Source organism: Procambarus clarkii, chromosome 50 (genome assembly GCF_040958095.1).
Source record: "Procambarus clarkii isolate CNS0578487 chromosome 50, FALCON_Pclarkii_2.0, whole genome shotgun sequence".
Classification (NCBI taxonomy): Eukaryota; Metazoa; Arthropoda; class Malacostraca; order Decapoda; family Cambaridae; genus Procambarus; species Procambarus clarkii.
The window spans coordinates 19,916,195-19,931,160 of record NC_091199.1 but is presented as its reverse complement, the minus strand read 5'-3'; the positions used below and the strand labels follow the sequence as shown (position 1 = coordinate 19,931,160).

The following is a 14,966-nucleotide window of genomic DNA, read 5'->3' as shown; positions in this document are numbered from 1 at the left end:
CGTCTTAAGCCATATTGATGCTCTGTCCACAGAGCATTCTCTCTCTCAAATCATATACACTGAAGGTTTCCTACAGCGCCCAACGGGTGCAGCTGGAAGTGCAGTTGTCCTGGCAATAGGATATGACTTATATTTTGAGTGGGGAGTCCGTATAAACAACTGGGCCTCTACCCTTCAGACTGAACTATTTGCCTTGCTCCTTGCACTGAAATGTGTACAAGTATCCAAACTTGATACATTAGTTGTAAGTGACTCTTTATCATCCTTAATTGCTCTCAACTCTTTAAGACATAACTGTAACATGCTTGTGTCTGAAGCTAGACACAAATACAATAACAACTTGAGGAACCTTATCATAAACAATAATCTCAACAAAAATCACATAGTTCTCAGAGGTGATTTCAATATTGACCTAGGGCTACAAAATAACCCTCAAGTAGACTGTTTCCTCAACAGCATGAATTCCTGTATGTTCATCCCCGCAATCACCAGGCCCACCCGAGTCACTCAAACATCTGCGACTACCCTGGATCACTGATGGACCAACATAACAGCTCCTCTTACATCAAGTATAATCACTGACAGAACAACTGACCACTATCCTACCTTCCTTGTAGCGAACATGGCCATAACACCACCAGGTAACAAGAAAATTACCTTTAGGTTACAATGTGAAGCGGCAATAGGCAATCTCACAAATGCCCTCCACAATGTAAACTGGGAATCTAAATTTATCAATACACAGGATAATAATTCGTTAACTAGCCTCTTTCCAAAATTTAAAGCCTTTACAATACTTATTGTCCTCTCCTCACCAAGCAAGTAACTGGCAAAAAGGTTAAATAATCCCTGGCTCACTAATGGCATACTTAAAGCAATCGACAAGAAACATGAATATGAAAAAAAAACTTAGGATTGGCCTAGTTGGAAAAGAAGTAGTTAAGAGGTATTCATCAGTGCTTACCAGTATAATAAGAGCAAAGCGTTCCTATTACGAGAATAGATTCAAAGAAGCAAAAGGCAACATAAAAAGCACATGGAGAGCCATCTCTACCATCCTAGGAGCTAAACAACATTCACATAATAAGATAAAAATCTCCAAGGATGGTTATACACCTGCAACAGATCTTGAAACAGCAACTGAATTTAATAGCTTCTTTTCATCGTTTGGTGCTCACCTTGCCCGAAAAATCCCAGAGACTCAGACATATGTTACCACATATCTTTCACGCAGCTATCCAAACTCTCTTCTCCTCTCTCCGGTCAGCCCTACAGATGTTGTGTCCATCATTCACTCGCTAAAAACCAAAGCTGGGAACATTAGTGAAATACCATCGATGGTACACAGGCGTGCCTCCCATGCCCTTGCACCATCCATAGCACTGCTGTTCAACAAATCCCTAGAGTGTCATACCTTCCCTGATATCCTTAAAAAAGCAAGAGTAACGCCAGTTCATAAAGGAGGTAACACGGCAGACATAAATAATTACAGACCCATATCGAATCTACCTATATTATCAAAATTATTTTTTTTTTTTTTACAAACAGCTCTACTCCAATCTTGTAAAATTCAATATACTAAGTCCCTGTCAGTTTGGCTTCCGCTCCCAAAAGAGTACCAATGATGCTATTGTTAGTCTGCTTGACTTAATCTTCTCAGCCCTTGACAAAAGTGAGTTTCCAATTGAACTCTTCATCGGCCTGAGAAAGGCCTTTGATACTGTTAACCATAACTACCTCTTACTTAAATTCCACCATTATGGAATCCGTGGCCTTGCCCTAAACTATATCCGATCCTATCTTAGTAACAGACACCAATATGAAGCCATCAATGATATAACCTCTCCCACTCTACCACTTAATTACCGTAAAGGTGCCACAGAGCAGCATCCTAGGACCCTCCTGTTTCTTATATACATCAATGATCTCCCTAATGTCTCTAACATACTTAAACCTATATTGTTGGCTGATGATACTACTCATCTACTCTGACCCCAACCCACTCCTGTTAAATAATGTTGTAAACAATTAATTAAAAAAAGTCTACTTGTGGATGTCAACCAACAAACCTCACACAAAACATAGAAAAGACCTACTATATCTTATTTGGAAACAAATCAACAAATGCAATTCAGCTTCAGATAGATAATGTAAACATTAGCAATAAAAATGATGGAAAGTTTCTTAGCCTATACTTAGACAAGAGACTCAACTTCCGCACCCATATACAACACATAACTAAAAAGGTTTCTAAAACAGTTGGTATACTGTTTAAGATCAGATATTATGTACCCTACTCTGCTCTCCTCTCACTCTATTATGCACTTATCTATCCCTATCATTCTTATGGCGTTTGTGCTTGGGGTTCAACCTCTGCAAACTACCTCAAGCCCATCATCATCCAGTAAAAATCTGCTATCAGGACAATAAATAACTCTACCTTCAGACAACACACAGCTCCCTTGTTCAAATCCTTAAACATGCTAAACAAATTCACTCCATACATTCTCCTGTGTAAATTACGTTTATAAAGCCCTTTTTCTAACTGCAAACCCTGTTCTGAAACTCTTCCTGGACAGATGTAATAGAACACATGGCCACGTCCCCACCAGACATAAATATCTCTTTGATATCCCCAGAGTCAAACTTAATCTATGTAAACACTCTATGTAAATAAAGGGACCTAGTCTATGGAACTCACTCCCTTATAATGATTTGAAAAGCTGTCCAACTTCTGCCATATTCAAAAATAAAACCAAAAAGTACCTGTAGTACTTTTTAAGTACGAGGGAGTAATGCGCAAAGCGTCCCTCACCTGTGACGTCACAGCGTCACCTGACGCCATATCAACACATCGGCCATTTTGTCGTCAGTTCAGTCATGGCGAGGACTAACCCTTCATGCAAACTGCACCTACTATCAAGAAGAAGAAGATTTTGTGTTCCACCGATAGTATTATCGTAAGTAAGCACTTATATTTTATATTTTATTAAATTAATTGATTCTATTTTTCTGTAATAAAGGTCCAAAGGGTTGTTAAGGAACAAGGGTGTAGCGATACCGACGCTCAGTGCGCTCAACTCACACCAAAATATCACCTGTGTAGCTTCTGTAATTAGTGTTAATTAGTTATGCTATAAGATAATGAAGCGAGTATAAGATTAACTCGCTACAAGGGTACTGTGTTGGGAGGTGAGGGCTGTTACTGGTGTCTGTGGGGATGTGAGGACTTGTACCAACCACTATCACCACCAGTACCTTGTCTTGCATCCTGCTTAGTATTCCTATTGAGATATGAAGTATTATTGCATTCATATAATTATTCATTCATTGTCATTACTATTTTTATGGGCTATGTTCTGTTACCCTAATGCTTTTTACCCCTGGGCATGTCCATTTACTCTCCAGCCCTTCACAAGCCACTGCTGCACCCCCTCCATGCCCATACTTACTGTGCTTATTCTTACAGGACTGCACTGCATTATGTGGTGCTCACTGCCTGGACACCTTGATACATGCATTATAGGGTTCTGGTGGTAGTTCTACTCACCAAGCCCTTCCAAGGCCAGGCTTGACATGTGAGAGCTTGGTCCAACAGGCTGTTGCTTGGACAGGCCCCTCAGGCCCACATATCCACCACAGCCTTGTTTGTCCGGCACTTCAAAATCAAATGTTTATTTACGTAAGGTACATACATATTTTTAGGTAAGGTACTCTTTATTTGGGTAAATTTATCTTCGTAGTATTTAGCTTTGGCTCGTCTAATTATCTTGGATAGCAATAACGAGTAATTCTTTGAGAATTCTTTGGAGACAATTCCTAACCTATACTTCTCCCAACCTATACTTCTTCTCAAGGTCATCTTCACTTCTTGAAGATGTTCAGGTTTTCTCTTGAAGATGTCGACGGTTGTTCCAGCAATACTGTATTTCTTTTATTGCTGAAAACCTGTTTTCAGCCATAAAAAAATAATCCTGAATCCAGAAAAAAATCCCTTTTGTATCGTCTGGAAATTTTCAAATATTGCTGATCAAACCTGAGTCTAAATTATTTGTATATATTATGAATTACAGAGGTCCCAGGACAGGGTTTTTAGGCACTCCACTTACATTTTCCCACTCTGACTTAACCCCCATTTATACAAACTCAGTCTTATCTTTTAGCTAATAATTTATTGTACACACCATACTCAGCCTGTGTAGGGTAGTTTATTGTGCATGTGTAGTATATATATTTGTGTAGTATATTTGGTATATTTAATGCCTCTAACCTCTCCTCATAGTTCTTGTCCTTCAGTTCTGGGAGCCACTTAGTAGCATGTCTTTGCACCTTTTCCAGTTTGTTTATGTGCTTCTTAAGATATGGGCACCATACAACCGCTGCATATTCCAACTTTGGTCTAACAAAAGTCGTGAACAATTTCTTGAGTATTTCGCCATCCATGCATTTAACCCTTGCACTGCTCACCTATTTTCGGCAAAAACGTCTTGGTGCAATTGTCAAGGACATATTTTTGTTATTTTTACAAATGTTCAGGTAAATTTAATGTCAAAATGTTTCCAAAGTCAACTATTTCCATTTCAAAACACAAATAGTAATGAAAACATTAAAAAAACATTAAAATATAGCCGAATTAAAAAACAAAAAGCACAACTCTCTGAGCGCCTAAAGGCGCTTTGCGCAGTGCAGTGGTTAAAAGCTCTGAATATTATCCTTTACCTGCAATTGGTTGTTGCTGTATTTATAGAATATGATTTGTTCTACTTTACATTTGTTTGTTCCTTTTTTTCAAAATTTCTTTCTGCCTCTCTCCTCACTGCCGTGTAGTTGTTTCTCTTTGTATTACTGGTATGTTTGGGGGTTTGGCCTCTTCGTATATTGATTCCATTTTTGTGTCTTTTGGTCTCTGTCCGTCTTGAAATTTCAGTTGAACAAATCCTGTTTCCTAGTTCTGCATCTTTGTTTTGGTATAAATGTTTTTGTTCCTTTATCATATATTTCACAAAATTGACATACTGTGCATTAATTCATCTCAATTACTTCCTTTCCTAACAGCAAGCCTTTCCAGTAAAATTCTTTGAATTCTTTTCTGACTTCTGGCCTAATGTTTGTTTTATCCTAGTGTGTATGATGCCTAGCGTGTGTCTGGTGCCTATTGTGTTAAACCGAAGATAAATGCATAAGTATAGGTCAGTAATTTCTCCAGCTTTGAAAGGGGCTTTCATTATGCAGCAGTATTCCACTCTAGAGAGCACTAGCGTCTTGAAAACTATCATCATCGGTATAGCATCTCTAGTGTGAAAAGTTCTTGTTATCTATCCTGTCATTTTTCTTGCAGTTGTGACGGCTACTTTATTGTGTTCTTTAAATGTAAGGCCTTCTGACATCAGTACACCCAAATCCTTTACGTTGCTTTTCCGTTCAATGTTATGATTTGACTGAGTTTTGTAAGTGGTTTCCGTTTTTATATTTTTTATTTTTTCCGTAGCGCATGAGCTGAAACTTATGTTCGTTAATCACCATGTTATTTTCTGTAGCCCATAGAAAGACCTGATTTACATCTGATTGGAGGTTTGCCGTGTCCTCTATGTTGCCTACTCTCGTGAAGATTCTAGTGTCATCTGCAAAGGATGATCAAGTACTATAGGTTGTGTCCTTGTCTATGTCCGATATGAGGATGAGAAAAAGTATTGGAGCAAGCACAGTACGCTTGGGGACTGAGCTCTTTACGGTTGATGGTCCAGATTTTATTTTGTTGACTACTACACATTGGGTTCTATTAGTCAGGAAGTTGTATATCCATCTGCCTATTTTTCCGGTAATTCCTTTTGAACGCATTTTATGTGCAATAACACAATGGTCACATTTGTCAAAGGCTTTTTTTTGTCAAAGCGTTTTGTTTGTCTTCCATGGCATCTAGTGCCATGTCAGAGTGGTCCAGCAACTGTGATAGGCAAGAGCGCCCTGTTCTGAAACCATAATGTCTGGGGTTATGGAGATGCTGTGATTCCATGTATTTTGTGATCTTACTTCTTAGCATTCTCTCAAAGATTTTTATGATGTGCGATGTTAGTGCTATCGGTCTGTAGTTTTTTGCCTCTGCCTTATTTCCTCCTTTATGGGGCGGTGCTATCTCTGCTGTTTTTAGTATGTCAGGGACAATGCCAGTATCTTGGCTTTGTCTCCAAAGAATGTGAAGGGCCTGCGATAACGTTTTTTACAGTTCTTGATGAATATAGAGTTCCAAGAGTCAGGGCCTGGTGCAGAGTGCATAGGCATACTGTCTATGGCTTCTTCAAAATCCAGTGGGGATAGGATCACATCTGATTTATGATTTGATGTTGGTATCATATCCATGAAAAATTCATTTGGGTTATCAATCAGATGGATGGAGAGCTACACTCGTGGTGTCCCATTTTCCCAGCACTCTGTCATATAATGCTTTGAAACTTTTGACGGATTTGGCCTCCACCACCTTCTCACCTAACATGTTCCAACCGTTTACCATTCTGTTTGCAAAAGTGAATTGTCTTACATTTCTTCGGCATCTTTGTTTAGTTCGTTTAAATCTATAACCTCTTGTTCTTGAAATTCCAGGTCTCGGGAAATCTTCCCTATCAAGTTTATCAATTCCTGTTACTGTTTTGTACGTAGTGATCATATCTCCTCTTTTCCTTCTGTCTTCTAGTTTGGAATATTTAATGCCTCTAATGTCTCCTCATAAATCCTGCCCTTCAGTTTTGGTATGAATGTTTGTGTGCCTTCATCGTATATTTTGCAAAATATGGAATACATCTCATTTACTTTACTTTAAGAATATGGTTCGATCAATTAAAAACCCTCTTGTTCAAATTGCAAAGAGACTGAAAGAGATGCAGCATGCTCAATGGATTATATATTAGTGATTATTATTAGGATTATATATTAGTGAATCATATTAGTGATTCAATTATTATGGTCATAAAACAATAAACAAATAGTTTTGGTGTTATTACACTCTATTCACAGGTTATATATAAGTATCTGCATGTTTTGTTCACCATTACAAACCACTAAGTTGGTTTGATTTTTGTTGAGATTGTTATTTATGATAAGATTCCTTACGTTATCTGAGAATGAAGCTATGTCGGTATTGGGAAATCTATAGATGGCACTTATAGTCAAGGAGGATTTAAGGGATTTACTGGAGAACTTGGCAAAGGTATATTCACAATAGTCGTCTCTATTACTAATGAGACTATTGCAGATGAAGGTATCTTTGTAAGATATTGCTATGCCACCTCCTTTTTTTATTAGGCCTGCAGTTGTGAATGGCTTTATTATCACCTTCATTGTATTATCACCTGACCTAATGCGGGTATAAAATCAACTAATATATATATATATATATATATATATATATATATATATATATATATATATATATATATATATATATATATATATATATTCAAAATTCGTCAGTGTACTACATTTTTGTTGTTGCTTTTAGGTGATGCTTTTAACCAGTGTACGTGGGTCTGATTGTGCAACCACAGTTCGAAGAATAATGAAGATATGAACAAACGGCCTGTGGTCACTATACAGTCTGGAAGGGCAAAAGAAGAAATTGGCATTTCTACAAAAACAAGAACTATATAATGTTATTTTAAGTAAGTAACCAAAAAATTAAATAATTTTTTTAAAGTTTAAAATTCACTTAAAAATGTAAATTTTAAGTTAAAAAATTTTAACCAAAAAACTTGATATTTTTCATATTTGGAACCATTCCATAATCCCAAGCATAAATGATTATATTTCTATCACTTGCTCTTAAGATTGTTTCATTTAATAGAGGTTGGGCATAATTGTTCTCTGCTGCTAATAGAACTGACTGACTTAGCTATAGGAAAATGTAAATTTAATTGGTTTATCCATTACAGTATTTTGCAGTTTATTTCATGATCCTGTGCTTAATACTTGCATAAATAGTAGATTACAAAATGCATTTTTATATCATTAGTATTGAATAATAATAATGCAAATAATTGACTTATAAATGATGTACAATTAATTGGTAGGTGATATTATATTATTAATATTTTTTCATTCTTGCAAAGCCTTAACAAAGTCATTAACATGTTAATATAAACTTGATCACCTTCCACTTATTTTCTCATGTGCTACCTACATGTACAAAACCTTATTCCTAAATGCATATTTTGTTCTGAAGCTTGTCCTTTATATGTTGTGTATCACCATCTCTGGAGAGTTTTATCTGATTGATGAATAAATTACTTTTAATTTTACAGAATATTATTGTTATACTGAATTTATTATTATATAAATAACTTAATTTTACAGAATCATCTATCAACGCACATCCACAAGTTGAGGAGGAGGATGTGACCTTCCAGATGTCTGAAGTACTGAAACAGGCACCAAACAGGCCTGGTGGATCTAGGTACAAGGTAAAATAATTTAATTTTTTTTTACTAATTGTCCGATATATATATATATATATATATATATATATATATATATATATATATATATATATATATATATATATATATATATATATATATATACATATATATATATACATATATATATATATATATATATATATATATATATATATATATATATATATATATAAATATATATATAATGTGTCGTACCTAGTAGCCAGAACGCACATCTCAGCCTACTATGCAAGGCCCGATTTGCCTAATAAGCCAAGTTTTCTTGAATTAATGTTTTTTCGACTACCTAACCTAACATTTTCAGCTACCTAACCTAACCTATAAAGATAGGTTAGGTTCGGTCATATATCTCTATTAATTTTAACTCCAATAAAAAAAGAATTGACCTCATACATAATGAAATGGATAGCTTTATCATTTCATAAGAAAAAAAATAGAGAAAATATATTAATTCATGAAAACTTGGCTTATTAGGCAATTAGGCAAATCGGGCCTTGCATAGTAGGCTGAAAAGTGCGTTCTGGCGACTAGGTACGACATATATATATATATATATATATATATATATATATATATATATATAATATGTATGTGTGTGTGTAATTACCTAAGTGTAGTTAAAGGATGAGACCGTCTTCCCAGCACTCTTTGTCATATAACGCTTTGAAACTACTGACAGTCTTGGCCTCCACCACCTTCTCACCTAACTTGTTCCAACCGTCTACCACTCTATTTGCGAAAGTGAATTTTCTTATATTTCTTTAGCATCTGTGTTAAGCTAGTTTCAATCTATGACCTCCTGTTCTTGAAGTTCCAGGTCTCAGGAAATCTTCCCTGTCGATTTTATCAATTCCTGTTACTATTTTGTATGTAGTGATCATATCACCTCTTTCTTCTGTCTTTTAGTTTTGGCATATTTAATGCCTCTAACCTCTCCTCGTAGCTCTTGCCCTTCAGTTCTGGGAGCCACTTAGTAGCATGTCTTTGCACCTTTTCCAGTTTGTTGATGTGCTTCTTAAGATATGGGCCAACTTCTGTTGTTGGGCACCACACAACAGCTGCATATTCTAGCTTTGGCGTAACAAAAGTCATGAACAATTTCTTTAGTATATCACCATCCATGTATTTAAACGCAATTCTAAAGTTAGAAAGCGTAGCATAGGCTCCTCGCACAATATTCTTTATGTGGTTCTCAGGTGATAGTTTTCTATCTAGAACCACCCCTAGATCTCTTTCTTTATCAGAATTCTTTAAAGATTTCTCACATAATGTATAGGTTGTGTGGGGTCTATGTTCTCCTGTTCCACATTCCATAACATGGCATTTATTAACATTAAATTCCATTTGCCAAGTGGTGCTCCATATACTTATTTTATCCAGGTTTTCTTGAAGGGCATGACAATCATCTAAATTTCTTATCCTTCCTATTATCTTAGCATCATCAGCAAACATGGTCATGTAATTCTGTATACCAACTGGTAGATCATTTATGTAGACAATAAACATCACTGGTGCAAGAACTGAACCCTGTGGTACTCCACTTGTGACATTTCTCCAGTCCGATACATTGCCTCTGATTACTGCCCTCATTTTTCTATCAGTCAGAAAATTTTTCATCCATGTTAGAAGCTTACCTGTCACCCCTCCAATATTTTCCAGTTTCCAGAACAACCTCTCTATGTGGAACTCTGTCGAATGCCTTTTTTAGGTCCAGATAGATGCAGTCAACCCAACCATCTCTTTCCTGTAATATATCTGTTGCTCGATCATAGAAACTGAGTAAATTCGATACACAGGATCTTCCAAATCGAAAACCATACTGTCTGTCTGAAATTATATCATTTCTCTCCAGGTGTTCTACCCATTTAGTTTTAATTATTTTTCCAATATTCCAATTCCAATTTTTTCCAATAATGTGTGTGTGTGTATGTATATTTGTGTTGTTGAATATGACTGAAAGTCATAGTCTTTCTGCCCCTCTCCTTACTGCTATTGTTGTTTCTCGCATCTGTGTATTGCTTGTATGTTTGGGCAATTTTTCCCTTTTTCCTAGTTCTGCATCTCTGCTTTAGTATAAATTTTGTTGTGCCATTATCATATATTTCACAAAACTTGACATACATCTCATTTACTTCATGTCCTAACAGCAAGTGTTTGTCAAATTCCTTAAGGAAATATCTGAGTTCCCCATAATGACCTCTCCACAAGTCAGGTTTTTCAACTGCTTCAAGCTCATTTTCTTCCAGATTATAATGCATTGCATACTTTATTCCCAAAAAGACATGGTCACTTTTACCCAAGTGACAATGTCACTTGGGTAAAAGGAGGGAGGTACTGAAAGGAGGAAAAGGGAGGTACCAAAGGAGGGAGGTACTGAATGATAAATATATCTTTCTCTTTCCTGGTAAATATAATATCCAGCATGGAGGGAACATCCCCTTCCCTCATCCTCGTAGCTTGTTTAACATGTAGAAACATGAATGTTTACAGGGTGAGGTTTACGAAATTATATATATATATATATATATATATATATATATATATATATATATATATATATATATATATATATTTATTATTAAATATGACCGAAAAAGTAAGATTAATAATTCTAACACGAATTTTCTCAATCTTTCGTACATTACGCTTCACTGTTGGAGGTAAATAAAAAATCACTTCTCCAAAATTCATTTTTATTTCTAGTCTGACGCGACACGGGCGCGTTTCGTAAAACTTATTACATTTTCAAAGAATTCACAAATACACAACTGATTAGAACTTACGTCTCTCTGATATTATATCTACATTTGAGTGAGGTGGGAAGGGTGATGTGGCATTAACACAAGACAGAACAGGAGGGGATATTAATAGGGTATTAAAAGTATCAACACAAGACAGAACAGAAACAATGGGTATTGAATAGAAGTGTTTGTAGAAAGCCTATTGGTCCATATTTCTTGATGCTTCTATATTGGAGCGGAGTCTTGAGGTGGGTAGAATATAGTTGTGCAATAATTGGCTGTTGATTGCTGGTGTTGACTTCTTGATGTGTAGTGCCTCGCAAACGTCAAGCCGCCTGCTATCGCTGTATCTATCGATGATTTCTGTGTTGTTTACTAGGATTTCTCTGGCGATTTCTCTGGCGACACAGAAATCATCGATAGATACAGCGATAGCAGGCGGCTTGACGTTTGCGAGGCACTACACATCAAGAAGTCAACACCAGCAATCAACAGCCAATTATTGCACAACTATATTCTACCCACCTCAAGACTCCGCTCCAATATAGAAGCATCAAGAAATATGGACCAATAGGCTTTCTACAAACACTTCTATTCAATACCCATTGTTTCTGTTCTGTCTTGTGTTGATACTTTTAATACCCTATTAATATCCCCTCCTGTTCTGTCTTGTGTTAATGCCACATCACCCTTCCCACCTCACTCAAATGTAGATATAATATCAGAGAGACGTAAGTTCTAATCAGTTGTGTATTTGTGAAGTCTTTGAAAATGTAATAAGTTTTACGAAACGCGCCCGTGTCGCGTCAGACTAGAAATAAAAATGAATTTTGGAGAAGTGATTTTTTATTTACCTCCAACAGTGAAGCGTAATGTACGAAAGATTGAGAAAATTCGTGTTAGAATTATTAATCTTACTTTTTCGGTCATATTTAATAATATATGTCTACAGGAAAGACTGCTACCAAAATATACTAATATATATATATATATATATATATATATATATATATATATATATATATATATATATATAATATATATATATATATATATATATATATAATATATATATATATATATATAATATATAAAGTTTGTGTGTGTGTAATTTATATAAATAAATAATTAAATATTAATTTTGGTAATATCTTTTCAGGGAAAACTTGCAAGTACAATTCGTATACAAGAGGGGCAACAAGAGCCAGAGGATGTCTACTAAGAAAATATATAAGTCTTTATCCTCACACTCTTGATATATGGTCTTCTCTGGTCTCTTTATTTTCTCTCCTCACAAATGTCCCTTTTTTTTTTTATTTCTTTTACGTTTCTCTCCTGTTTTTCTTAACTTTTAATCTCTCCTTTCTTCCTCTCTTCTAACACCTCTCGTTTCCTGTCTCTTCTAGCTTCTCTCTTCCTTTACTTTTTATATTTGTGGTATTCATTTATGTCATTTTTATCTTGTATATTTTTCTTGTATTTTTTTCTTATCTTGTGTTTCTCTTCCCCTTCTCTTCAATGATTTCTCATTTCTCTCCTCTCTCTGTTGTTTCTGTTCTGTCTTCTCTCTCCTTGCCTTAATTTTGTTCTGTCTCCTCTTTTGTTGTGTGTGTGTCTGTCTCTGTCTGTCTCTCTCTCTCTCTCTCTCTCTCTCTTTCTCTTTCTTTCTCTTTCTTGCTCTCTCTCTGGCTCTCTTGCTCTCTCTCTCTGGCTCTCTCTCTCTCGCTCTCTCTCTCGCTCTCTTGCTCTGGCTCTCTTGCTCTCTCTCTCTCTGGCTCTCTCTCTCTCTCTTGCTCTCTCTCTGGCTCTCTTGCTCTCTCTGGCTCTCTTGCTCTCTCTCTGGCTCTCTCTCTCTCTCTGGCTCTCTTGCTCTCTCTCTGGCTCTCTTGCTCTCTTGCTCTCTCTCTCTGGCTCTCTCTCTCTCTCTCTCTCTGGCTCTCTCTGGCTCTGGCTCTCTCTCTCTCTGGCTCTCTCTTTCTCTCTGGCTCTCTCTCTCTCTGGCTCTGGCTCTCTCTCTCTCTCTCTCTCTCTCTCTCTCTCTCTCTCTCTCTCTCTCTCTCTCTCTCTCTCTCTCTCTCTCTCTCTCTCTCTCTCTCTCTCTCCCCCTCTCTTTCTCTCTTTCTCTGGCTCTCTCGCTCTCTCTGGCTCTCTGGCTCTCGCTCTCGCTCTCTGGCTCTCGCTCTCTGGCTCTCTCTCTCTGGCTCTCTCTCTCTGGCTCTGACTCTCTCTCTCTCTGGCTCTGGCTCACGCTCTCTCTCTGGCTCTCATATTTCATTTGATTTAAAAATGTCTGAGATTTTTACTTAATCTAAGTTATATTGCATGGTGCTAATATGAATATTATACATGACTTTTTTCTTTTCTTTCTCTCTCTCTTTCTCCCTTTCTTTCTTTCTCTTTCTTTCCTTCTCTCTCTCTTTTTCTTTCTCTTTCTACATGAATATTATACTTGACTGTTTACATTCACTTGTAGATTTTTATTTTTAGTTAATTAGTCCTAAACTTTTGATTAATAGATTTTTATTATTAGTCATAGAAAAACTATAGTGTTATATGTATACTCGGAAAATTTTACTTGTTTTAGTTTTAAGTAACAATAACTGCTTATAACGTCAGACTGATCTCAGCATGACATGAATCACAGGCTGCTTGATCACAAAATCTATTGTGTTCACATATTGCATATATTGATTTTTATAGATTTTTAAATTTTTACTTTTATATTCTGTTATAGATATAGTCTATATATTTCGAGCTATTACATATATTTTGTTGTATTACTCATTCTTAATTAAATAAATAAAATATTTTAATTCTCTTTTTGTACCCTATTTATTTGTAATTTACACATACATATATAGGATGTCCATTTCTTTCTCAGATATGTCTTCTTTCTTTCTCTCCCTTTCTATTTCAGATATGAATTAAAAAATTATTATACCCTAATTTACCCTAAACGTTTTAATGTAGGTAATTAAAAGATTATAAAAAAGTTTTTAGAAATGTTAATTATTTACGTTCTAAGGTTGTATATAAAAGTTCTCAAAAAACCTTTTCTAAACGTAATTATAAACGTGCTGAAAACAATGAAATGTCGTTTTTAGGATGTTTTAAAAACATGAAAATGTTTGCTGGGATGTCCATGAACTAGCCAAAGGAAGAGTGGGTGAAAATTTTGTCATAGTCGAACGCTCATCCGCTCCTGACGACCCTGCTGCCCCTCCAACTTTATCAGCTGCTCCTTGAGCCCACAACATCCCAAACATGATGTAACAACCCCAGAAGGCAGCTAAGTACCCAGTGACCTAAATGTGACCGAAATATTCGACAAAACCTAACCTACTAGCTCATCTCGACCTCATTTGTGTTGCTCCCTGGAGGAAGCTAACCTGACGCTTGCTGTTGCCATAGCAACGAGTCTACCCCATCTGCTGCGTACATCTCTGCTGCTACCATGCAAAACAACTCTAAGCTCGGCAAGGCCGCAAAGAATGATAGCACACCTAGCAGGATGAACCCAACCAGCCAAGCTAGCAACAGGAATAACGCGGCTGTCTCCCCCTTAGGGGCTACCGGGGGGAGTACCGACCCTCCGTGCGTCAACAATAACAAACCTTCCCAGCTGATTGAAGCGTCGTCACTTACTCGAGCCTTACAACAGTTATGTAACCATATGGAGCAACTTAAACGACCTGCCTCCCCATGTACTGACTTTAAGCGTCTCGCTGATAATCCATGGCTCAGATTATTGACTCAA

At 36.3% G+C, this 14,966-nt stretch overlaps 1 long non-coding RNA gene across 4 annotated transcripts; it reads left to right on the top strand.

The window, feature by feature from the left end:
• Positions 1-2,822: 2,822 nt before the first annotated feature.
• On the top strand, positions 2,823-14,022 carry LOC138351623 (uncharacterized). 4 transcript variants are annotated; one of them, XR_011222612.1, is made up of 5 exons: positions 2,823-2,960; positions 3,470-3,687; positions 7,493-7,652; positions 8,344-8,450; positions 12,369-14,022. It is a non-coding gene; the product is annotated as an uncharacterized lncRNA (long non-coding RNA). The 4 variants fall into 4 exon arrangements; XR_011222613.1 differs by having other exon boundaries at positions 3,470-3,705; XR_011222615.1 differs by lacking the exon at positions 7,493-7,652.
• Positions 14,023-14,966: the final 944 nt, after the last annotated feature.